The 26,086-nt window shown below is 39.7% G+C and overlaps 1 protein-coding gene across 4 annotated transcripts in view; it reads left to right on the plus strand.

The window, feature by feature from the left end:
- Positions 1-26,086, plus strand: part of LOC100749778 (tyrosine-protein phosphatase 99A) — a 428,501-nt gene that overhangs the window by 337,412 nt on the left and 65,003 nt on the right. The window lies entirely within an intron of this gene.

The following is a 26,086-nucleotide window of genomic DNA, read 5'->3' on the forward strand; positions in this document are numbered from 1 at the left end:
AAGAAAGGGAAAGGCGAGGAAAAGTCTTTCGCCATTCTTTCTGTTTACCCTTCTTTCTAGCCATTTTCTCATCCCGGTCGCGACTAACTGGTTCGGTTTTACCGATAGCTTTCCTCGTGCCAACTTGCTAGAAGAGAACTCGGTCGTTACCATAACTTTCGTCGAAGCCCGCGCGTAAATCTACACCACTCCGCGGCGCGTTGTAAGTAACGCCGGTTTAATTCAATTTGCCGCACGCGTCTTTGTCCTGCTCTTTGGTGTGATCTCTGTAGTGTCGCAAACACTACGATCGGCACGAATCTTTTCAACGTAAGTAATTTTGTCCTGTAGTTCCTTTTGTTTAATAAATCCTGTCAGAAAATGTTGTTCGATATTGGAATTGCCAGAATTGTTAGAACAAACAATACGTAAGTTTTCGTAAAATTGATTTTTTGTAAAATATGTGGATATAAAAGCTTGTTCGTCTTGTATTATATTGTTAGAGGGAAAAACGATGGGAACGGAAAGAATGTTATTGCAAAAGTTTATTCCATTGGTTGTCTAACTACGCTGTTACCATACATAGTTTGATAAGCGACAAATTATAAACTATAGACTTCAGTTGCACAACTGTTTAATTTTTATCGTCGACGATATGTTTTTTCACATATCTTTCATTTTAATTTCTTTCGTTTATAATTTAGTTGTTCCAAGTTTTACGCTTTAGTCGTCGACGCTTGTAACTTTCAATTCTTTTGCAAATGAAAGATAAAAAAAAAGAAATAAATAAGGCAGGCTGTATTAAACATGTGCACCTTTTATGAATCGTTTACGGTGACGAATGAACCGTGAGTGTCGATCATGAAGAATAACGGCGACGCGTTTGTATTATTAATCTCTCATTCCGGTAGTTCTTCGTTCGTACTTTTTTTTATTGTGGACCGCGTCGCCAAATGAAGGTGGCGAATGTATGTGCAAAAAATGGACGAAAGGTAGATGAAGAAAAGAGAAAGAAGCAGCGGTTGGAACAGAGTGACGAGGCCATAGCAGCAGGGGGTTGGGCAAGGAAGAAAATTAGTTTGAGCCTTTGAAAAAGGAAGACAATGGAAGCTGGATCTACGGCGCGAAAAGTAGCGCTTCGATTTTCATCTCTGACGCCCTTTTGTTTTTTTCTCTTTTTCTTTCTTTTACAGTTTTCCGACTCAATGTAATAGCCACCAGTCCGTCGTGGTAACGCTACGTAAATAGTTTTAAATTACATAGCTCGTAAATCAGTCCTCTAATAGGATTCCCTGTTAAATCCGCCTTCTTTGCGGTTTTAAATATCTTTCAATTTCCCGAAGACCGCCTCAGCAATAACTTGATTAAAAGTACTTGTGAACTTGTTGGCAATAAAGGAATAAACCTATATTATATGCAAAGATATTATCAGTAAATACTATAAGTCGTGATATTATTGACCGAGAAGTTTCGTCCAACTTATTTTTTGGAAAAGAACGGAGTTACTTGTTCTAATTAAAATTTTTACCGATTAATTTTAAAAATGTAGTATTCATCGTTACTTATGATTGTCTTCCATCTGTGTTTTTCAGTAATGCAATTTTTTCGTTGTTGTTGAATTTCTCATTTTTCTTATTTAAAATATCCTTCCAGCGCGTTTAAAGTGATTTACAGTATTGAAAATGTTTTCCCTGCAGAAAGTTTTGTAAGCTTTAATCTAACCAAACTTTATAAATTGTAGTCTAATCGAGTTACCAGTCTATTTGAAACAAACTGTAACAATTGCCATCATTAAACATTTTTATCTCGTAGAAAATTCAACGTTTAAGAACAATTTTTATTATAGAATATAAAAATGTAGGAAGATGCACAAATAACAAAGATATGAAAACCAAAGTACATATTACTACATCCAAGAAATAAAACATCCTTTTATTCGAGTTACAAACCTGCATCTCGGTGATTCTGTTCTATGGTTAAAAAATTTTAAGAAGATTCCAGCTAAGAAGTAACTGGTCGGTAGAGAATAACGACCGCTTTCTTGGCCCCACGGGACGACGGATTTTTAATTCGAAACTCACGGAGCCGTTTATCGCTGGAGAAAGTTTCGACGTTGCGGTGTGGCTCGCCGTTGCAGAGAATCGTCGTCGGGACATAGCATTGTGAGGAATTCTTCGTCAAAACGGCGCTTGATTTCCTCAAAGATTAATAATCCACGGACGAAATGACTGCAGACCGTCTGTGGCTCCGATGGAAACTCCGCGTGGTTGCGCGAGAAGGGGTGAGAGGGAGAGTCAAAGGGATAAGAGGCAGGAAGAGAAGGAAAAAGAGAGTGAGAGGGGGATGAGAACGGAAGGCGAAGAAGGAAGTTTGTTCGAACTTTATTATAAAACTAATATTTTCCAAGTTCTATGAGGTATTACGATAGTTTTCTGAAAGGGCCTGCCAGCTAGAGCGGCAAGGCGAAGTGGTTCGCGGGCGAAACTTCAATATTCGGCGACCATAACGACACCCGGCTGATATATTATTTCCTATAACTTCTCTTCACTCTCACGGCTTTGTCTGGCCCCGTTGAACGAGGATAAGAGGATCGGAAAAGAAACTTGATTAAGAATTCCGTCCCCTCTGAACCTCCGTTTTATCTTCCCCCTACCTCTGACCCTCTCGTTCCCTTCTGTTCACAAGATACCGTTCTTTCTCTTTCTACGATGCGACTGCCATTCCCGTTCGGCGAAATGAATGGTCGTACGTGCGAAGTCCGCCGAAGTCCGCCTCCGCTGGTCCCATTCCAGCTTAATAATTAAATCTCAATTGGTCTCTACGTTGCTCATAATGGTTCATCGGATAACGCGATATTGGATACAATATTTCCATGACAGTATTAAGTTTTATTAAAATACATTCTGAATATTTATGTGATTTTACGTTTTTACGAGTTTAAACAGAGGAACGTGATCAGGGAAAAATTTGTTTCAATTTCGAAGTGTTATTAGAGAGAAACTAGAGTGCAGATGTTTGTACAAATTTATATTTTTATAGATGGATCCTATGCAAAGCTGAAAAGGATAGCTCTTGATGAAATGAATGTCCGGTCGATTGTTTTCGCTAGAATTGATAGAACCATTTAATTAGATACGTGTATTAGTTGAAAATTTTAGATTTATATATAAAACCATCTATGTACATATAGCATCGTATGGGGGAGGAAGGAAGGAGAATATTCATTTTTCTCCTATAAAAGATATTAATGTAATGAGGTTTTCAAATAAACACTCTTAATATTGAAACACTTAATAGTTAGTACAAATTGAATGCTTTTCACTGACTTTATTTTTTAATTGTAACGAAAAACAAAACAAAATAGAGTAACACTTGACAGTTTTCTCTTTTTAGAAATGTAACGAGAAAGTGTTGTGATAATTATGACCAACGATGTATATCTCGGACGACTACTTCCGAAAACGAGTGGCTTAACCTGCAACACAAATGTGGACGTTGAGATTTTTTGTCCGACTTGGCGAAAGTGGACCGTTTTAAACGCAGGAAATCCTAATCTAGTTAACAGCACAGCTCTTCGATTTACATTTCGATTCTACATTTTTGCTAATTTTGTTACGCTCTCCTCAAACAGAAGACCTCGTTTTCCTCATATTTCATTCTTGTTAGTCTCGGAAGACTTTCTTCTGGTTTTGTACAGTATTGGAACCAATGGTATGGAAAATCGGGAAATATATCATGGGTGATCACGATCATATGATCAGAGGATCACGTCGTTACGGATATGTGAATGGCCCAAACATTGACTGTCAAAAGAAAAAAAAAAGACGGGAGAGAATTGGGATTTTTCGCGTAAAAAGAACATAATGTCCTTAAATTTTCACCGAGAGTTTTATTTCTGTGAGGTTTAATGAACTGTCGACGGGAAAGTAATCCTCTGCTATATTCACGTCCGTCGAACTGGGCGGACTATCAATCTTCGTGCTACTACGGGGGACCAATCGATTTCCTCGAATAATTCATTCGCAGCCGCTCGTATAATCTGCGTAATATCGTTACACTCGTTTAAGCTTTCTTGACATTAACTATAATTGAATCGTTACTCGGACTACAATCAAGAAGTTAAACTTCTAAACGACGTAGAAATTCAAAATGTATCTTATGCAAAATAACCATGTTTCTATATATTTTTGAACAGTAGTGTAGACTGTTTCTTATTCGAATGCCTACGGGATTTTCAAAGTTTATCAGCTTTACCGATTTAAAGGGAGAATGAATGGTAAAAAATGTACAGGATTAGGCAAAGTTATTTCTTTGTAGGTTACATATCACTTCCTTCTTTTTGTTCTTCTTTTTGTTATCGTTTTTACCGTAGCTAGTATTTACGATCGCCGCTCCATCACGCGATAGCTGTAAACGCCGAAATAAATTACTCTAGCGCCTATTACTGCTTTTTCACAATATTCCGCGTGTAATTCTCATTCTTCCTAACTAAAAAGTACCGTTCTTTTACTTGTCTGTCACGTAACATCATTTCCTTGACATCAGTTCGACTTCCCAATGTTCAAAATTTTGTATTTTCACCTGCAGTTTCGAATTAATTTTGTTCCTTCCTAACTACCCTTCATAGCGTTTCCAATTTTTCTGCTTACAAAGAGAATTTCGCGTTGCGTAATTTTTCGAGCAAAGTCATAAAACAGACAAAGTTTCCGATCAGAAGAAAGCTTTGTCCGATCGAAACCAGCGATTTCGATTAAGTTTTGCCCAAGTCGGGGATTACCGCGCGATATACGATCAGAAGGTAGTACGTGTGGGTGCCCTTTGTTCGATTGAAGGACTCGGGTTTGTTTTCACTAGCTACACAGAGCATTTAAGCTCGATCCACTTGTCACCGGGATAAGGTCGTGTTATCAGGCTTCTTTGTCCGATCCCCGTGAATAGACGCTCCCACCTCGATAAACACCAACTCTACCAAGTTATAGGCATGAGTCAACAAATACGCTCGTTCAGCTATCGATTACTTTCTTCATAATCGAGCAATTAGTACACGGTAAGCCGGGCACGGTACAAAAAAAAAAGCAAATATCGAAATACATTATTCAAACGAAGACGGAATTCGTTAAAACGAAGCTGGGACAGTTTTTGAGTGGACGAAAAATAAATATTGCATAAACTCGTTAGCCGCGGTGCCAAATCAAACGCGTAGAATGAAGAACAATTTACAAGACAAATTAAGTCAAATGTGAATGACGTAATCTCATAACCATCACGATCTTCTCGCGCTTTATTTCTTTATACTTTAGCGCCTAAATAATGATTTTTCCGAATATAGAGTGAAGCGTCTTGTAATTGTTAATCTATGTGTGACACAAACATTCGTAGAAAGTTGATTTTAAAAATCACTTCGTTTTCTGGTTAGTTTTACATGGGGAAAGAACTACAACGTACGTAGAACATAAGAGTAAATTGAATATTAAGAACATCTAATTGTTCATGGTGCTATTTTTATCTTCCTCGTAGCAAAATTTTTCAAAGTGAATCTTTATCGAAAATACGAATATTTTATTTCTCTTGACAAAGCTTTCAAACACTTAGCTGAAAAATTAGTTGCGTAATATAATAGAAAATCTAATAGAATTTTGTTAAAATTATAAGAAGCCTGAGATGGTGAAAAATTAAGCGTGGAAATAGACGATTCATTTTGTCCACAAAGTGTTGACAACCAAATTCGAGCACTCTACTTTTTCTCACATCGCGATATAATGCAAGGTACCTGACACGTTTGCACAAATTTTAAACATCGTAAGTCTCGCGTCTACGGCCTTCATTTTCTCAGCTCCTTCCCATTTCTTTCAAACCGCCTTCGAGGTTATCCTGCAGCTGACGCCAGGGTAAAGAACTCGGCCGCATGAAAAATTCCTTAGACTTAATGGATATAATTTCATCGTCGGGTACGACCAACATAACTGCATTCTTCATCCCGTTCCCCTTTGAATAACAAATTAATGTCATTTACGTGATACGCTGAATCGCGACGCGGAGAAGACGACTTTGGCCTTCCCCAACTCCTAACCTCGCCACAAACCACCTCATTGATCGTTCATTAAGTGGCTGGTTTGTCGTCGATCAACTGTATCGAAAGCATCTCGTTAATTTCGTTTCGATGAGACGAAAGGATATTGTACGACGAACCATTGACCCGTTTCACTGTGATCGTATATTACTTGTACGCGTGGTCTGATGAAACAATGTGTCGGGGAACAATGGGGACACAGATGACGCTTATGAAAGTAACATAGAGAATGTTCGCCGGGCTCCTTTTCAATCGGATCGCTATCGTCGAGTGCTCTCCCCTGATCGTTGGAAATATTTCGTATCCGTGCTCGCCGATATTGGATTGTTTAAATGTCGCGAAATCGTTTTCCAACGGGATACGTATATCCGGTACTTTTGTTGTTCGAAAGGAACTTTTTATCGTTATTGACCTGATACTGCCAAGTAGACGGTTTGAGGAAAATCAGTGGTGAAAAGTATGATCGATATATAAAAGGTGCTTATTACGTGTGTTAAGAATTTGTACTTATATTACCGGTTTGATGTTTGTATCACGTAGGGTCTTGTTTGATGTTTTTCGTCACATGATACTATGCATATGTATGAATGTACTTGAGGTATGATTGTTTCGTCCCATAGTACAAATTTTCGTGGTCTAATTTTATGATTGTGAGAGGAGGTATACTATTTATGATATTCGAAATAAATTTTATTAGAATAAAAAGATAAAACTTTGTCTGTATCAAATCTAGAAGTGTACAGTGGATAACATAATAATTTTCAATTATAGTGAAACGTTGCTTTCGCTGTGTGCTTCAGATATTAATTATTTCGTAATTAATGTTGTGATTATTCTATAATTACAAAATTATATTTGGCAATTAGTATCTGATTTTAGCGATGGAAAATGTAAAACGAGAGCTAATACCTACATATAGAATAACCGATATATATACTCAAATCACTCTGTAATGTCATAAAAATTTGCAATAAGTATTATAATTAAGCACATACACATGCCTTGTATTTAAATAAAATTCATGTCTGTAAAAATAATTGTCATTATGTGTATCTGCCATTATATTATGTATGAATGTCATCACACTTGATTAATTGCTGATTGCAATGCTAGCGAATAGTCAACTAAAATGACAGCGATCCAAAAGGACAGAAGAAACATCGCTATTATCGAAAATACGAGACGTTTTCGCCGAGAGGATTGGCTCTCTATACGTCTTTCTAGTCGAGGGAGGTTGGCACGGACACGGATTAAGGTGACTGAGAAGAAAACGAAAGAAAAGAAGAAAAGGAAACAGGCAAACGTCCTGATCCTTGTCAGAAATCCCTGAGAGATTTGCCGCTTCCATCAACGAGCCCCTTGCTTGCGCGATACCTGGCCGAGGTCAGTCGGCTTAATTCCAGAAATTGTACTATTGCCATGTTTATGGAGAGGGGAAATACAGAGTAGAAGGAACGTTGGTTAATCGGCCATCGTGAAGATTAGACAGAAAACTTAATTATAAAGATCCTGATTGGCTCGATCCTCGGGAGGCCCACTGCCACCGAAAAGACAGACCTATTCCACTTGGCTATCCTTACTACGGATAACTACTATGAATCATTCCACTTCGTCTGTTTGTTTTCACGCGAATATACTTGTGTCTTTCGACGATCGTGTTGCGCTTCTTGCAAAGATCGTTGCTTCTCAAAGCAATCGGAGAACGATAAGCTATAATTTCTAATCGGACGTCGATAGTTGTTCCTTCATACGAAAGAATAAATACTAATAAACTTTGAGCAGAGGAAACGTACCACGCTATGAAAACAATACAATTATACAACTTATTTTCGTTTCTGAACGTATTGAGTTGATCAGAAAGTTCGTAGCTATATTAACAAAAAATAGTCTTTAAAGAGTATTTTCATACAGTTAGGTAATATTTTATTGAATAACTTATGATCGTACGAATGTACCTCCATTTTTTTCCTAAAGCTATCAGCTGTTTCGTTCAAGTCCCTAAAGATTGCAAGCTTTCGATTTCTCATCATTGAAAATATTATGTAGAAACATACTGTGTTAGGTATACTTATTGAATAAAATTTCACTTACCGTCTAATGTAATCTTATCGAAAAAAAATCTTTTGATGGATCAATTACGGTTTCTTCTCGAACCAAAAACAGTCTCGAACTTTAGCATCTAAATATTTGAGAGAAATTAATGGTAGATAAATCGTTCGTGATAATTAGAGGACACGGATCGACTCATAAATTTATTGACACAAGATCTACATTCCGGATACCTCGGTCTCTGCCGAGCTGTTAGGTAAACGAGAACTTTTAATTATGCACGGTGCTCCGGCAATGCGTCCAGACGCCTTTCGAGATGATTTAAAAGAACGAACCGCCGCGCGAAGATGAATGAGGAAAGAAGGCGACGAGGGAGCGACGAGAGTCGCATAGGACAAGCAATTTCACGGTCGACGGAAATAAGAGAAAAAAGGAACGGGGGAGGAGTGGCCAGGGACGCGGAATATATTCGCGGATGTGGGAAAAGGTAACGGCTGGTCCTACCGAGGGCGAGCGCAGAAGGGTGGCTCGTGAGTGAAAGCGTGATAGCGCGCGCGCTCACTCCTCCGTGCATAGTTCAAAAAAACGCGAAACGATCGGGGCTGGTCTGACGTCGGAAGATTTATTAAGGCGGGTTAAATTTATTCGCTGCGATTAAATGCCTACTTTAGCGAATGGAGTGCGCAGGCCACTTTCTCTCTGTTCAAAGGGTAGCAGGCCAATTCTGGCGCCTTCGGCGGGCGCGAAATCAATTTTGCGCGCGATGAAAATACAGTCTTACGAGCTGGTTGAAAAATTCGCCGGGAGGATATAAATTTGGCCGATTTAATAAATTCTTCTAGCCGGCGGCCGTCTCTGAATCGAGAGCCACGTGAAATATGATGCAGTCTCACCACGAATTATTTGGCCACTTCTGTTCGGTCAAAGTAAAAAAAGAAAAATAGAAAAAGGTAAGAAGAAAGAAGGAGTAAGGTTTTTTCGTAGAAGAAAAAAAAGGATCAATGGTCGTAATCGGCAACGCTGATGTCGGAATAAATCTTGTCGCGCTCGATCGATTTCCTGCTCGAGCGTACGCGAGGTCGAATGACCGGGTTACACGCCAAATAATAGTTAGCGCGTACACACACGCACACACGTTACACGACTACGATTCGATTGACGTTATCAACGTTTAACAGAAACTCTGTGTATATATGTATCAACGCGAAACTGAATCAAAATAGCGGCGTGTGTAACTTCATTCGCCGAGTTGGTTGTTTCCGTTTCGACCGCCTGAAACGAAGCTGGTGTTTATTACGATTAAACCAGGAGGTAGTTTTGCGGCGAAAGTTGGTTCTCCCGGCATCGATCTTTCGACTTTATTACCGACAACCGGCATTAAACACGTTGCGAAAATCGATAAGCGTACGATAAGCGAAGCATGAGCTCGTTTGCATATCTGTACCCGGGCCAGGTAATGCGGCCGCTCCGTGGCGAACCTTTATGGATAGATTAATCCACGGCTTAACGACACTTTCCCAGATTTCGACGGTTTAAAATCCGCTCACTCGTTTTCTTACTTCGCCTCGTCCTTCTTCTCTCCTTATTCATCCTTTGCCTCCCATGTCGTCTAGGATGGAAAAGGCTTTAAAACGTCGCGTCGTGTCGTTGCGCTACGAAAGCTATGGGAAACGTTACTTGCAACATCCGAGAACGTTACACCTTGGACAGGTGAAATTTTGACAAGTAAAGTAGAGCAGAAAATAGCGGATTGCTCGCGTGCGTAATTTACAGATTTGTTACCGAAGCGTATTTGAAATCCTGCTTTCCACAAGCATTACGATCGCTGGTAATTACGGCTTTTCGACGAGTTGCTAATTCGCCGGCTTTCTACGCTAAATCCAGTTATTAGTGGCCCACTGAAACGCCAGATAACTAATTATCGGCAATCGAATTAAATCTTTATTTCGTACGGGGCGACAGAGGACCACCCGTGTGCATATTGAAAAGTGTCGATAAGCTGCTGATTAGAGGATTCTCCCGACGCCTGATTTCGCAGTTCGAACCTGTGGGAATTCAGAAACCGTTAACTCCCCTATACTAAAACCCTCGCCGCGTTCCAGCACAGCTTCTCATCCCGCGAAATTTCCTGGCTTTCACAAAATCGATTCCACCAATCGGTTGCGATTAGCGTGTTGCCTTTGTACCGCTGCGTGTGAACAATTTATCAAATATTTCAAACTACTACTTAAATGGAATCGGAATTTTTTTTCTTTTTTATTTGACACATATCACATTTTGAAGTATAGCGTGTATCAACTGTAATTAGACACTTTGGTTAATTACGTGGGAATTAACCTTCACCGGTTATTCGTCCGCATATAGGTCATGATCAACGATAATTGAAGTTATCATTGCTGAAATGAAATTAATGACATTCGTGAATTACATCATTTAACATGTACGTTAATGATTTATGAATTTTGAAAATTTCTATTCCTCAACTACACCGCACTCTTTTAAATTTACTATCATAATATTGTTTCGAATATAGAAATGGGAGAGAAAGAAAATATTGTAACGTGTACTCTGTCATATGTTACATACATATTATACAATATCAGGAAAGGAAGTGAATGAAAAATATCGATAAAAATAATATAGGGTATTTATGCTTTACGCTTACAGTTTATAAATGCAAAGGTAGCTGTAGAAGGATCAAAATCGAAAGCGGTTTGAGCTTATTTAATAGTAAAAATTATACTGACGACTTGTACTAGATCAAAATCCTTTATTTCGAATATTCTTCTTTCAATTCCAAATTTCTTCAAATAAGATCCATAACGCATTTACATATGTCATTAAACGAACAGTATGCGACCCTTATGGCACATAAGTTTATGTCACTAGATGCAAATTAACATGTTATTACAAATGAAACAATACGTGAAATAGCAGTGGACCTCTAACAATAGCAACTCGTGTAAGTTAAAACATACAAACGTAATAAGTAAATTGTGAATATTTACGCAAATTCATGTCTTTCTGGAGATATTTAATAAAACAGAAACTATGTAGAAAATTGTTTTATTAAATATTATAACGAGTACTATACCCTGTATATTCTATATATTTTTGCATATTACGTGCGAAATCTGTGCATTTTTCACCTCCAAATTTTTCAAAAATGTGTAAAAGTCCGCAGATATGTTAATAAGTCAATTCGTCTTTCCCAGATTAAAGTTTAAATAACAGAAACAAGGGATGTTGTTTCCTCATCAAGAGAACATTGCCATTTTCTAAAGTGCACATTTTTAGTAAAGAAAAGGCAGTCACCGCGTAGCCCTTCGCGCGTCTCAGGCGACTTCAATTTTCGGTGGCGTCAAATCCAGAGAGAAATTCCCTGGTCGGTTCGCGGATTGTAATCTCCCGACGGGGTCCCAAACCCTCCTGGAGCGAGTTAGGGACGAAGAAAACGGAAAAGGGCAAAAGGAAAAAGCCGCTGAATTCGGTTCATCGAGGACTCCCGGGGTAAGCGTCTGACGAATCTTTATTGCGGCCTCGTTGAAATTCGAGACGATCGCCGACGTCGATACCGTTTTACGTGGATATAGGAGGTGCCTTACGGTGATTATCCTTGACTGGTTAAGCTCCGTGGCGGGAACTACTCCAGAGGATTATCTCTCTGTCTCGACCTCTATACACCCTTCAGCCGCTGTCGATATTTCAAAGGTCTTATCTTCTCCTTTGGGATATCCATTGGAATCGCGAGCGCACGGTCCCATGCAACCTGGTTATCTATTGTCAGCTTAATTAGGTTACATTACACCGGTGGACCACGTCGATGCCTTTGCGTATTGTTCGCGTAACGTTTAATGAGAACCGATAGTATGAGATCGTAGCTGGCTTAATTGTTTATCGTTCCTATTGACGCCGGATGGACCAGCCAACTTTGGAAATTCACGATTTTCAATTAAACCATCTTTCGTCGATTTCGTAATCAATCACTTGTGTACTTTCCGAATATTCTATGTCTCGATCTAGCTTCGTAACCGACAAGAAATCTTTCGATGATTCAAGAAAATTTTATCTTACAATTGAAACGGAAACTCGTATATACATTTTTCTCTAATTTAAGGAAGCTTCTATGGATAACAGAATGTCGTTCCGTTGAAAATGAACAGAATTAATATTCATAGAGAAATAATTAGAAAATTCGAATTCATCCGAAAGATTTTCTAAACCTACGATACTTGTCAGTAGGGAAACTTCCTATCCCAATTTTCCATAATCAAACTAAGGAAGGGAACAAGAAACGAGTGAGCTGTGGTGGTACGAATTCTATGTCACCAGTCAATGAAATTTAACGGAGCGAGAATTATCATTCGAGAGTAGCGTAGCGCGACGATCAAACAGGCCGGCGCGATACCACGGGAATTAAGCAAACAACGGCCGGAGTCAGCCAATATTATTTCGACCCACGGTTGACTGGGAAAGAATAATAAATCCGGAAGCCACATTCGACATTTCGACCAACACGTAGCCTCGCGTGAAACGTCCAGTTCATTCTACCGTAAAGCTGTTCTGTCATTTCCTCTCTTTCTGTGGTACGCGTTTCGAATGATGGTGGTGCAGCGTTCGCGTGTGTCCTCCTGCCACGAAAACGACGAAAAAGCTCCGGCGTTTTCCAAAAGGAGAAACTGACCGGATCCACCCACTGCCATATAAATAATGCAATTATCTGCGGAAACTGCGGCCAGCAGACAGCAGCGCGTGTCCGGCCCGGATAATAATTGTCATTAACCTGAAAATATGTGCTGGAAGTAACCCGTGGAATTGTGGCCGACCGAATTTTCTCCTGCCTTTTCCACACGCCTCTACCATACCCTCTACCCCGCCACCTTTCCGATTTTCGTTTCCAGTCGACGTCGACTTTCGTCTTCCATGGTCCGCAACTTCCGTACGATTTTTTCGCCAGACGTTTCCTCCGAATAAGCTCCCTATCTTTCTTCCCTGCGGACTGCCTATGGAATTTACGTTCTTTCGGCTTCCGCCTAGACAGAGTTATGCGTTTTTAACGAGGCCTCGTCCGATGAGATTCCCCCTACCTCTGTTTGACCTATTGCACCGATCGACTATTCGCGCTGTCCCTGGAAATACGTATCAAGAGTTTTAAAGCTGCTGCGACTAGCTTTTTGGCGTTAAAGCTTAGTGAAAATTTATAAGGTAAAGGTAGAATAGAATCTGCAGTTTTTTAATGTTCCGTATTGTTCTCATGAATGGCTCGACAAGGAATGACCTTCTTTGTATCGTGGTTACAAAATAATCAGCCCCTAGTGACCGATACAGTATCTGCGACAGTCCAATTTATGGCACCCTAAAAAGCTGCATGTTTTTTTACAGTTTCGTTTTGGATATCGTTCTCCGTGATATGACAAGTTGATCCAAGTCACGACTAACCTTTTCATAGTGACCGTTTCTTTCTTCAATTACGAGTATCGTATCATTCAAAAATCGGATATGTAGCTCAGATTGGCTGAGATTAATTCTCGAACATTGAATCAACGTTCGTTCGAGTGGCCCCTAAAAGAATCAATATTCTATCAATATCGTGTACAACGACTTAAGGGTAAAAATATAATGTAAAATACATAGGTCATAATATAATAATATAAGAATTTTATTAGAACTAGTAGGTCAAGTAGCAATAAATAGAGCTTTCCTGTGTATACATAATTCTGTATACATCATACACATAAATCTTATTTCTTTTTCAATAAAAATGTCTTTAATGGAAATATCTTAAGTTTTATTCAGAATTTATCCTCCAAACCTATACATAACGAAGTTTCAGTGTTGGACCAAGCTAACCGTATATCCACTAGCTGCGTTAGTCTGGGAGCATCTGCCTGCCATTTAAAGTTAATTTCGAAGTCAGAACGAGTTTCTACATAGTCAATCCTCATTACTTTAATGACCATACCTACACAGAAATCGAAAAAAATCAAGCACGACCTTTCCACCTTAACATTCCACTCTCTAAAAGCGATTCTCTTGAAAAATCCTCGTTTACCGTAGCGAAAGAAGAAAAAGGGGAAAAAAGCAGTGACAAAAAAGTAGGAATGAAAATCTCCGTCCGCAACGACGTTTCGGCGCTTGACCCAAGCTCTGAAAAACCATAACCAGCGAGTTACGGCGGGCGCTAAAACTTCGTAGCACGCGTTACCGGCGAACATCCAGCGATACGTCAACGCCGGATATTCATTCTTCCAGTTTTTCTCTGGTTTTCTCGCGATCGATCGCAGTAGCGCTCGCTGCAGGGCAAAAACATGCGACGGGGCAGGAACGGGAAACGTTTAATCGCCCGGGGACAAATCAGAAGTGGCGTTCAGATTAGGCAGCTTAGAATTAGAAAGCTCTTAGACGCCATTCGGACCAACGGCGTTGAAACACTGGCGTTTCACGGAGCCGGCGTGAGGTTGTGTCGCCTAGCAACCGGAAACAGTACCAAGCACCGCCTGTCCGCCCCGATTAATTCATTCGAGACGCAGATTAAACCGTCGGGTTACTTTCCATTGTTCGACCGTGCGATTAATCGTCAACGTCGCGGTGTCCTTCGCCGGCCAAGATAAACCGCGTGACCGCTCCATTCACCGGTCGATCAGAACGCGTCGGATACGTCTGACTGCGTTGGATCCGGAGGAAATTAATCTGACTCGACTTGTGCACCGTCCAGAAACGCTAACTCCACTTACTTGCATGTTCCCGTGAAAATTTTTGCTCCTTCTTTCTAGAATTCTTTGTTTTGTTCGCCTCTAAGAGGAAAATTTATCGTTCTTATTACGATAGCTATTGATATATTATAACGTGTCATGAATATGATTTAGAGTTAAGTACGAATGATACGCGATTGTAGATCCAGCGAATGAAAATTACTGGAAAATGAGAAACGGAACAAAACTCTTGTTTCTTTTTTGCAAAAAGTTTCGCTATAACAATGTATCGAATTTGTTGCTCGCATTGTAAGATGATCTAATCGCAAAATTGTCAACGTAAGAACGGCCAGTGCTGCGAAGATTTCGAAAGATCGAATAATCGTTGAGTCTATTTAACAAGTAAATTCAGGCGATCGATCCGTTTGAAATTATTGTTGGTAAATAACCATTATGGCACGCGCGGTACGGAGCAGCTTTGAAAAAGAGATTAAGGAGGATAGCTCCGTTAAACGGCTTTTCTAAACCTAACGCGCTGGTTACTGAATACAAGTACCTTAAAGTTTGTGCTCTGAGCGCCGCTCCGAGGCTCTTGTAATTACCTTTATTTCCCAGAAATTCCAACGGGTTAGTTTTTCAACCAATTTAGGAGAAATTTCGTAAGGGAGAAGAATGAGCGACGTTTTTAAGCAGCTCTCTAGTTAAATTCTTCACCTTTATTTTTAATTAATCAGTCTTGGTATCCTTTAAGGCTGTTGAAGGAGGTCTTCATTCAACCCATCGCGATCACAATGCGTAGGTATGTCTGGCTGCCTCGAACAGATCCTGGGTGAAATTAATCTCCTTCACCTTCTCCTTCCATTTTCTCTTTTACCATCGCGGTTCGATAGAGAGAGAGAGAGAGAGAGAGAGAGAGAGAGAGAGGGCGCGGTGAAGATTTTCGCGGTTTCTTCAGGGTTTTGCAATATTCGAGGAAGTAGTCTGGGCCCTGGGAGGCGATCGATGAAACGCTGCGCCGGCTGGCTCATCTACGAGGGTGCATCAGCCGTAATTAAAAAATACCGTGCACAGCTTAAGTATTCCCAGCGTAATCAGCGCAAGATAGAATTAAAAGTAATGAAAGCCGCCGGGGAAACATGTCAACCGAACGACAATGGCTACCGTCTTAAAAATCATCCTCGGTCTTACTGTAATTGTTCGACACCGAATATTCTTTGTCCTTTGATTCTGCTCGTACTTTACCAAATATAGCGAGGTTTATAAAGAAATATTCAACAGTAAACAAACAGATTGACACTTTGTGGACGGAGTAATTTTACTGTAGACGATGATTTTGGTTAAATTATATCTTTCAAATTAATCTAGATATTGGTGTGAATATTAAGGATAATATACAAACAAATTTATCTACGAAAGCCTCTTAATTTTGGTTATTGTGTATACATCATTTATTTAACGTATTCGTATTACATATTGTTTGCATACTTATTACGCAATTGTTTCATAATCGTTAAAATATTAACTTTAACCGATATAGTACGAATCATATCACTGACAGACATGACAGAAAATTTTATGAACTTTAAATTGTCTGAGTACCCTATTTGACGAAATCTAGTAAAATTGTACGACAGAAATCTATGTGTGATCTACAATGTATAATTTATCAATTTCTCAATGTCATTAATTTGTTAATTATCATAGAAAAAGCTGAAGATTAACGTAATAGTAAATAGAAAGAATCGATTGCTGCTAAATATGTACAATAGCGATCGAAATTTTTTATCGCATTCGATTCGCCAACTGGCAACGTTCATTTCTTTCTGTTCCGTATCACGCGATGGGTGATCGCTCCGCTCCGATCGTCTGTTCGCCGCGAATATCGCGTTGCGTTATGTGTATCGATTATAGACTGGAAGGTTCGGCGGGCGGAGCTGCTCCTCGTCGAATTTGAATTTCAAGCTCGGCCGCGCAGATAGATTCAATTTTTAACGAGCCGCGTTGTCCGTCGCAGTGCTCTTCCTACCCTCCGCTGAATAATGTTACAGCTCACGGATCCACGGACCCCCATAAATATAAATGACCGGTGTCCGGCGGATCTATCGATCGCGGTCGCGGATTACGCCGGAAGATCCTCCGAGAACGATCCCTCGGCCTCGCTCGGAAAAAAAGGAGGCCGGAAATCGAATGGTAAATCGCCCGGGGAAATTGCCGCGATTCGCCACCGAGAAAAAGCGGCGATCGCGCGATGTGCGCGCGGGTTTTTTGATTCACGGCAAAAGATTCGCATCCGTCGAATGCAAATGTTGGCGTTTCATCGTGGCGTCGTCGTGTTCCGGACCCTAACTCGATTCGTTCCTCTGTTTCGTCGAGTATAAAACTGGTGTTGATTTTAGAAAAGAGTAAGTCGAGATTGCAAGGAAGTTAGCGAATTTTTCGATCGATTCGAAAAAGATAGGTTTCGATCATATTGTGTAAAGATTAGTGTAGAGCAGTTGCGTGATAGGTAATTATTATTTCAGAATTAAATAATAGAAAAGCTGATTATACGTGACACCTGATGCATTCGTTTTATCATAATGGCTGATGCGAGCAAACTGGCATAACGAGGACATCACGAGCACGGTGCGAACCCTACAGGTTGAGCGTAGATAAATAATGACGTAATATCATACATAACGAGTTAATGTATGTGTGATATTTTGTACCGGCAAATTGCCTTAAAATAACTATATGATGTTCATTAAACAAGATTAACAAGAGTTAGATATATTGAAGCAAATAAAAACCAGGTTAATCTTAGAATAATGGAATAATGGAACACTTAATAAGAGACTTTATTAACCTGAAAATGAACTACGTTTGCTGAAACTCGCCCTTATAACCTTTCTTGATTCGTGATCGTCCTATCTTTTAAGACGTAGATAGTTAGCTCATTTTAGATATACATTAGTAACGTAATGGAATCAATATTTTGTGTTAGCAAAGAATCGTCCCAGTTGCTTAATGAATAACCACGCGAATATCAGAAATGTCATCGGACTACTTGACAGAATTCTTTTCCTCGGCTGTGAAGCCAAAGAGAGAGGTTACGATACGAGGAGAGTATAAAGAGCAAGTGACCGGCGTAAGAGGCAAGTACGTTACTACATTTAAGTTATTATGCGAGATCGATAGCGGCGGTCACGTTAAACCCTATTGTTCACCGGGCAAGGGATTTTAATGCGAAACGGAAATGAAAAAAGGGGAAACGAGGGAAAAAACGGTCTCTGCCCGGGGTGGAAATGGAAAAATGCCTGTGAAATTCGTGAGAGCGGAATGAGCAGTCTGGGCTAGAATTAAGGTAAAAGGAAGGCGGGAACATTATCGGGCGGGTCCATAAATTCAAGAAGATTAGTCCATAGCGAATCTTCCTGGTCCCGGCAGCCTCGACCGGTATTATAAGCCTTTGGATACTTAAAACCTTTTAAACTGCGGGTATAATGATGGCCGCTGGAACCCTCGTCAATTCAGATTTTATTTTTCCTCCACGTGAACAAATTTTTCGTCTTTTTTCTTTCCCGCCTTTTTCTTTTCTGTTTCTACTTTCTCCTGAGTAATATTTCCTTTTTTATCTCTGATTTTACCCTATAATCAAATACAACGTATAAGGGAACTGACGCGAGTAAGTTAATTAAGGCAGGTTACAGGGAAGTTGTCCAAACTGGTACGTTCATAAAGTGTGCATTCTCCCGGTATGTTGGAAATTAATTAGTAATTAATTTGTTGTAAATACTCGTTTCTCGTTAAAATAGATTCGACCAGTTACCATTGCGATTGGACGATACAATGTTCGGATGAGCGGCATCGAAGTGGTGCAATCTTTTTAATCGGATGCCGAACGATAATACGATTGCGCGGAATAAAAGTATTCTACCTGTCCTCCCTTTGCGCTTACCCTACTAGCTTCGCTTCGCGTTCTTATTAATTATTGCTAACGCCCTAATTATTACTAACTAACCGCAGCGCCAGCGTAATTTCGACCGCTATTATCCGCTACTTTTCGTCCTATAAGCTACCAAGCTATTTCGCTTGAATGCTCCCGTGATATTTACGCGGCGTATATACCCGCATTAAAAAATTGTGGATTCATTAACGGCGAGAGTAAACGCGGGAATAATGCGTCTGAAATGCTCCTAGGATGCTTTCTTTTCTTTTAAAATGAACGTCGTTTAGGGAAAAGGACGTTTCGAAAGGAAAGCTCGTTAGGAAGGCGAGATAAGTATGGGATACGATGAAAATTCGATCGAAAAATTTCCGTGAAACTTGAAGTGACCGCGTCGAGCCGTGTAAGCCGTTAAGCGCCACGGGGTAAGGAGAGAGAGATGGGAAAATGTAGGAGAAGTGAGAGAGAAAAGATAGAGACTGGTTGCACGAGTAGATAACCAGATAATCCACCGAATCAGCAATTAGTACACATTGGAATAATTAACGCCGATCTCCCTATAAACCTCGTCGAGGCATCTCACCCATGCTTCTCAATTACGAAGCTGCGCGCGATAGTCGCCGTTTCCAGAGTCTTTTTAAGAATAAAACCAGCGCGGTATATAAAGTACAGCGAGTATGACCTCAATCGGTTCGTCGTAGAACTTTGTACTAATTCACAAACTTCGCTTTAAGATCATAGTTCTTTTTAAATTTGATTTAATTGAACTGTGAGGATGTTGTTGAACTATGAAAATGATTTTTTAAATCCAAGTGGTACCAATATTAATAATGGAAACTTCAACTTCATATTAATATTATTATTCATTACTCTTTTTCGAACGAGTTTTAAATTGCTCTTATAACTTTACCCGGTGCAAAACTCGTTAAAAATGAGTATTTGCTAAACCAAAACAATGTGGTATGAATATCACCACTACCGAATTTATTTATTTAGTAAAAGGATAAAATTAAAAATTTTATAAAAATGTAAACGGTACTTCGGGTTTCCGAGAGAAATTGTTCACCAACGTAACCAATTGCTGATACGAGCGTCCCAATCGAAACGCATTGAAAACCTTGTCACCGAGGTTCGAGGCTCTAGGTGGTCGCTGAGGATGTAGGGTCCGTACAGCCCTACAAGCATCCACTTTCCCTTACTCAGTGAAAACGCCTACATTTCCGTCAACTTAAAAAACAACTCTGACAACTTTCAGGGGAGGTTATATTGCCAAGTATCGCCCTGTGGCGTATCGCAAAGGACTGATCGAGGATATTGATTAAAGCGCTAAGTGTTTGACGTTTATTCACTCATTTTCCATTCTACAATTTCTAAAGATATCCGGACGAAGTTTACTGAAAATTTATATTTGACAAATAATATAAAGCGCTATTTAAAATATACCTTATAAAAATCCACGTAGTTAAGTCAACAACATCAAATCAACTAAATAGATAAGTAGTAATAATACTCGATAAACAGCTGTCGAGTTCAATGGAAATAGATCAGGCAACAAGAATAGATAACTTTAGTATTCTTTCTGGGACGTCGTAGTTTCGAGGTTTTTCAGTTGAAACACGATGATGGCACTCGTCGCCGAGAGGTCATTCTTTCGGTCACTGTTCATTCCTTCAATAGGTCGACACGTTGCGAAGCATTGTTCACCTATTTATTCTCTATTTATTCGTAAATGGTCAGCGTATATTGATGAACGAGAAGTAGTCTCCGCAATCGAATCTAACGTAACCTTCTTGAGAATCGTTCCTTTCGCTCTCCCCCACCCCTTTCTCACTCTCTCTCTCTCTCTCTCTCTTTCTCTCTCTCGCTCTCTCTCTCACCTTCTCTGTCTCTCTTCCTCCCTGAAATCTCGCATTATGGAAGTTGGAACGTAACTTGCGCGACACGGCAAACATAGTCGTTGCCTTTAACGGTCTATCGAGCACACTTAACCCCTCTGGATTACACACTTTCACGGTACGACGCTATGGTCGAAGTAGCGAGAAAGATCGTAAAGTAATGGCTATCTTCAAATGTGTTTCCATCGGGCGACGATCTTATTTCTGTGGTCGGTAAAAGTAGAGAAGTATCGTTCTTTGGATAAACTTTGACGATTCGCTGAGTACTTGATGCAGTTGGCAACGTTTAAATCGGGCAAGACGTCGAAATAACGATCCTCGATTTACTCTTCCTATAATAGACAAGCAAAAACAACTATATTGACAAGTTGAATTGAAAGTATTGTGCAGGATTGAAACTCATCAGACAAGTGAAGGAGGACATAATTTGAGCATGTCGAAATTGGACGTGATGTAACGTAATAGATCTAAATTATTGTACTTAGTTTGGCGAGTAGAATACGTCGAAGTCGAACCGGTTAAGTAGAATAGAACGGTGCCTGATCAGACGTAGACGACAGTAACCGGAACGTTGTGGCCAATCCAATTTGCAATGATCCAGAATTAAACGGACCAGGTTGTACAGTTTATGGAGTTATATGAAAGTTTTATTACATTTCCCAAAGCAACCTTTGTCTCTTCGTGTTCTAACATTGCCTCGCGAATGTAACGACGGTAGAAAGAGAACTTGGTGTGAATTATACATATGATACAATTTGATAATTTAGTTACATCCTATTTCTAGCTAGTTATTGTGTCTTGTCTTGCCCTTCGTTCGTTATTTCTACAAGTTACTGACCTTATAATCAGGTGTCGTAATTTTTGACCGACTAGACGGGTCTCTTTAACGTTTCCTTCACTTGGCTCACTACCAGATTTACTTGGGCGACTACGAAGTCAACAAAGGCACCGGGCCAATATGGTCTTTCGTAATTATGTGGAAATTAGTTTGAGCCAGTTAATGCGAATAATTTTACTGAATTAACGCTAACATTCAGTGATTTTTTCCCAAGCGATTACATTGGCTCTGAGAAAAAATCTCTTCCAGTTTTCCTTTTCTCTCTTTTGTCTTTATCCCTTCCTTTTCAGTTATTTTTTTGTAATTCGTTTGCCATGTCGTGCAAAATATGATAGAAAGATCGAGATACCCTGTCAAAGCATTTTCTAAACGAACACATCAACGTGTACAACTGTCAAACGAATGGCTAGTCTGTTTGTTCTTTCGCGCTAACTGATACAATTTTTTAGATACGTTTGCATCGTCATGCACCAGTTAATATCTGTTAATGCAATTATTCTACGTGTTTCAAACACCGAACGCAAACAATACGTTTCGCTTCAATTGTATTTTTGGTTCCCCTTTCATGTACGTTTTTATTTTTGTTTTCTTTTCATTTCATTTTCTATTTTTTTACTTTGTTTCGGTTTGATTCGCCGACGAAAGAAGCGTTATGGTATCCGACCTTGCTCAACAACGCTTTTATTTAAATTAGAGGATGAAGAATAGATCTGCTCGTGAAAATTGAAACAGGATACAATCTCATGTTGTAATAAAAGATTAACTGTAATGGAACACCGAACTTTCCTTGCTTCTTTCCTAGCTTATATCGATCATATACGTTTAACGAGTATATTGTAATTTGTATTCTAACAACGCTGGATTATCTAGAACTATCAGAGAGTTTGCAACTGTATTCGATTGCGAAAGTTATAATCCACGAAATTATTCATTGCTAGCAAACGAGCTAACACACGTTATTGAACTCCCATGGTGCCCGTCATTAAATTATCCACGTGCGTATTATTTAGATATGACGAATATTTGAAGAATTACGTTTCAAATTAGTTACCGATATAATTCTACCGTACATTACTTGATTACATGTTCGTAAACGATCGAGAAAGGAAGGGTTGAATGGTTGGACGAAACAGAAAAGATAGAATATTCGTTCAGATGAGTTTCTTGGAGGAAAATTCAATTGGACGGCTGGTCGAGATCAAGTTGGATACGAACTCTCAATATTTCCCTTCGGCTTCTTCTCTTGTATACTTTTGCATTAGTTTAATTAACCTCTCTTCTCCGCGAGCTTTATCCATGGCTAGCGACCTAAAAGTTGAACGACTCATACCAAGGAAGCTGAACGCGATTCCCCACCTGATGATCCCCTTAATGAAATGAGTTTGAAATTGAGCTCAATCTTCGGAAATGGAGATCCTGGGCTACGAGTACGTCGAGGGCTGACAGGGGCTCTGTAACCTCGGAATTGTTTTAGTAACACGGTCGTTTGATATCCCTGCTTGTTATCGAATGTACTGCCAGGTTCAGAACTACCTATCAAAACACTTACGAAAAATATTAAAATCATTGAGAATTAATCTTTAGACTATAAGGAACTCATATATTCTATATTACTCATACATTTAACCTTCAATATTATTTTTAGACTATAAGGTATTTCTATATTCAATATTACTTATGTATTTAACACTTAGTGTTATGAAACCACTAAATATATAGAACTCATGTATTTAATCTTACAATAATAAACACATTAATTATATATAATTAAACTAAATTTATCTATATTAATACAATATTCGTTATATCTCCTGATAATTGTTCCAATCAATCTCAATGTTAGTATCATTAGTTCTCCTATACTGGTTATTATTTGATTCCACCATAAATGATTCTACAAATTAAATTTAAACAGATATTGGCCAGAATTATTTACTAATTTCATTCCATATGTTTTTAATGAGATTTGAATTAGAATATTGCGGAACCAAAGCATAATTATTAATGCATTTCTTTATGAATCCTATAAATCTTTATAAATGACTTTTGCCAATGTTTATCGTATACATTTGTAGAAGTCTGATATACTTTTTATTAATCGTTTTTGTAATAATCTAAATCGGATATTGGATTTCATATAGAAGCAGCAAATGTCCCAATACTTGTAAACAGGGGTATAAATGTAGTTATTTATGGTTATTTGAACAATTTAACAGCATTTATAATTTATTTCACTTCTTCCACAAGCACCAAATAAAGCTTTCTTACTATTCTTAATACAGACAATTATTTATTAATGCGATAACTCTTCCAATGGTAGAGGGATAACTCTACCATTGGATAAATATTCTACGAGTCTTAAATTTTTATTGTTCGAGCAATATCCATTTCTGAAGTAGTTTGAATAATTATAAATGTAAATACATGAAAAGCTTATTCTTTTCTTTTCTGTCGTGTCGGTCTTTTCTCCTAATTCTTTTTCCTTTCTTTTTTCCCCTTAATTTCGTTGTCTATTTTCTTCAATACACGTAAAATACTTTTTACGACACGACCTCATTTCGAAATTCCGCACGATCGTGCAACAACGTGCAGTAGATGTCTCAGGTGTCTGCGCAGTCAGGTTCCTTTCAGCACGAAAGATTGCATCTGGTTAAGGCAGCAACGTTCAGAAACTTTTCTATTGTTAGGCACACCACGTCAAACGCGATCAATCCCTCACGATTGTGCGTCGAAAGACTGCCACGGTCAGAATTAACTGTGAGAACTTCTTGTTGTAGCCTCGACTATAACTAAAGTTACCGGAAACAAAGGAGTAGTTGGGTCGTAAAACGGAAGACTTTCGGATCACTTTTCGCGATGAAAGAACTGTGTCTGGCAAAGATTTAATGGGTAACCGAATTATTCTACGTGGGAGACAACCCTCGCTCGTTTAGAGTTCGTGTCGCGTAGTCGAAATTTTCGAACGGGGGACGAAGCATTACCATAAATCAATCTCGGCGCACCGTCACTCGACACCGCGATTCCCAGCGGATGAATGCTAATTACAAGGAGCCCGCCGCGGAAATATCAAGCGGAGGATGCGCGTGTCAACGTGATGTAAATAGAAGATTTTTCCATTTCTCGACATTAATTTGCACTCTGTTGCCGTGGCTCGCTGGAAAAGCATTAACATATGAACAGGCCTATACCACGCGCATTTATACGCAATATTCATATGGAGATTTTACCTGAAGAGTATTATGTATCTAACAACCCGTGGATAAGCTATTTACATAAATGGCGGGGCATCCTCGATTTTGTACCTCGTTTTGGTATCCCACCACCGCCACGCAGGAAACGTTTTAACGTTTCCAATGCGAATCGATTTCAATCCTCTGTCTCTTCCCTTCTATCTCACCCTCGTTCTTTCTCTACCTTTTTCCATCGGTTCTTTTTCTATTCCACGATTCCATCCCTCCATTTTTCCCTCGTTTCCTTCTTTGTCTCTCTCTTTCTTGTCTTTTATCTTTCAACCTACAAAACTTAGCGCGTTTTCCACCCCCATCCTTGCGAGTAGTTCCCGATCTTTCTTCCCCCGAAGTCGAGCGAAAGCAAGAAACCGAATTCATCACTTACGCCGGAACGTGCCGCTTTCGTAGAACGATTATCTTTTCATGTCGTTATCAGTAATGTACGGAGGATCTCTCGTATTCGCAAGTAGGTCGACCAAAAAGCGGCAACAACCCTTTCTCCGGGAACTGCAATTCCATTCCCGTCTGACGCCTAATCGAGAAACGTCAGCTGTTGATTCTCCTGGCCGAGGCGGCGCTGCGTTTTAGCAAATGACCGTTCGATTATCGCGTCGTCCTTGTCCGCATCAACCAGCGAAGAACCATCGTCTCGCCTTTCCTCTCGGCTCTCGTCTCGACGTTAGCTGCTTTCTATCCACGAGGCTTTGCTGCTCCATTTGCGCCGCAGTTTCTCCTTGGAAGGCGCGAAATTCCCGAGAAATGGCTTCCGGACGAACTGGCGGCTGCACTCTCAGCTGCGAATCATCAGGGAGTAATTGTACCGAGCGTGCTTCCCTCCGTTCCTCGTTGTTAAATAATGCCGTGGATGGTCCACCGTTGCAACTTGGCGCCGCTATCAAACTGATCTTCATCGATCGATCTTGTTCGCCGCCAAAGCTGCGTTCTCTTAACGTCGAAACGAGTTACCACCGGATTAACCCGCCGATGAAATTTTCAGGTCCCAATCAGCGCGGTTTGGGAAGAATTACTTAAAACCGAACGAAACACGATGGCTCGTTTAGCGAAATGGTTTTGCGGCTAAATTCCCGTTTGATCGATTGCTTCCTTTAATTTCGTCCGCGCTATTCGGTGGTTCCTACATTTCGCAAGCCCTTCACCCTCCACCTATTTCATGGTCGTCGAAAATGGTTTCGTCGTCCAGAGGTTTCAATTTTCCTTTTTCTTCTAACACCGCAGGCTTTTCCATATTGTAACCAACTCGATTAAACCGTTCCGCTGTCCAATTAGAAGAACGTATTCGAATGGAAGACGGGGTTTGAAACAAGCGATAACCTGTCGACGGCTGACAGACCGATGCGAAACAATTAAATAACGAGATATTGCGGCCTGCCGGCGGTGTTTATTTTCT

This window comes from Bombus impatiens, unplaced genomic scaffold, assembly GCF_000188095.3.
Source record: "Bombus impatiens unplaced genomic scaffold, BIMP_2.2 scf_0017, whole genome shotgun sequence".
NCBI classification, from domain to species: domain Eukaryota; kingdom Metazoa; phylum Arthropoda; class Insecta; order Hymenoptera; family Apidae; genus Bombus; species Bombus impatiens.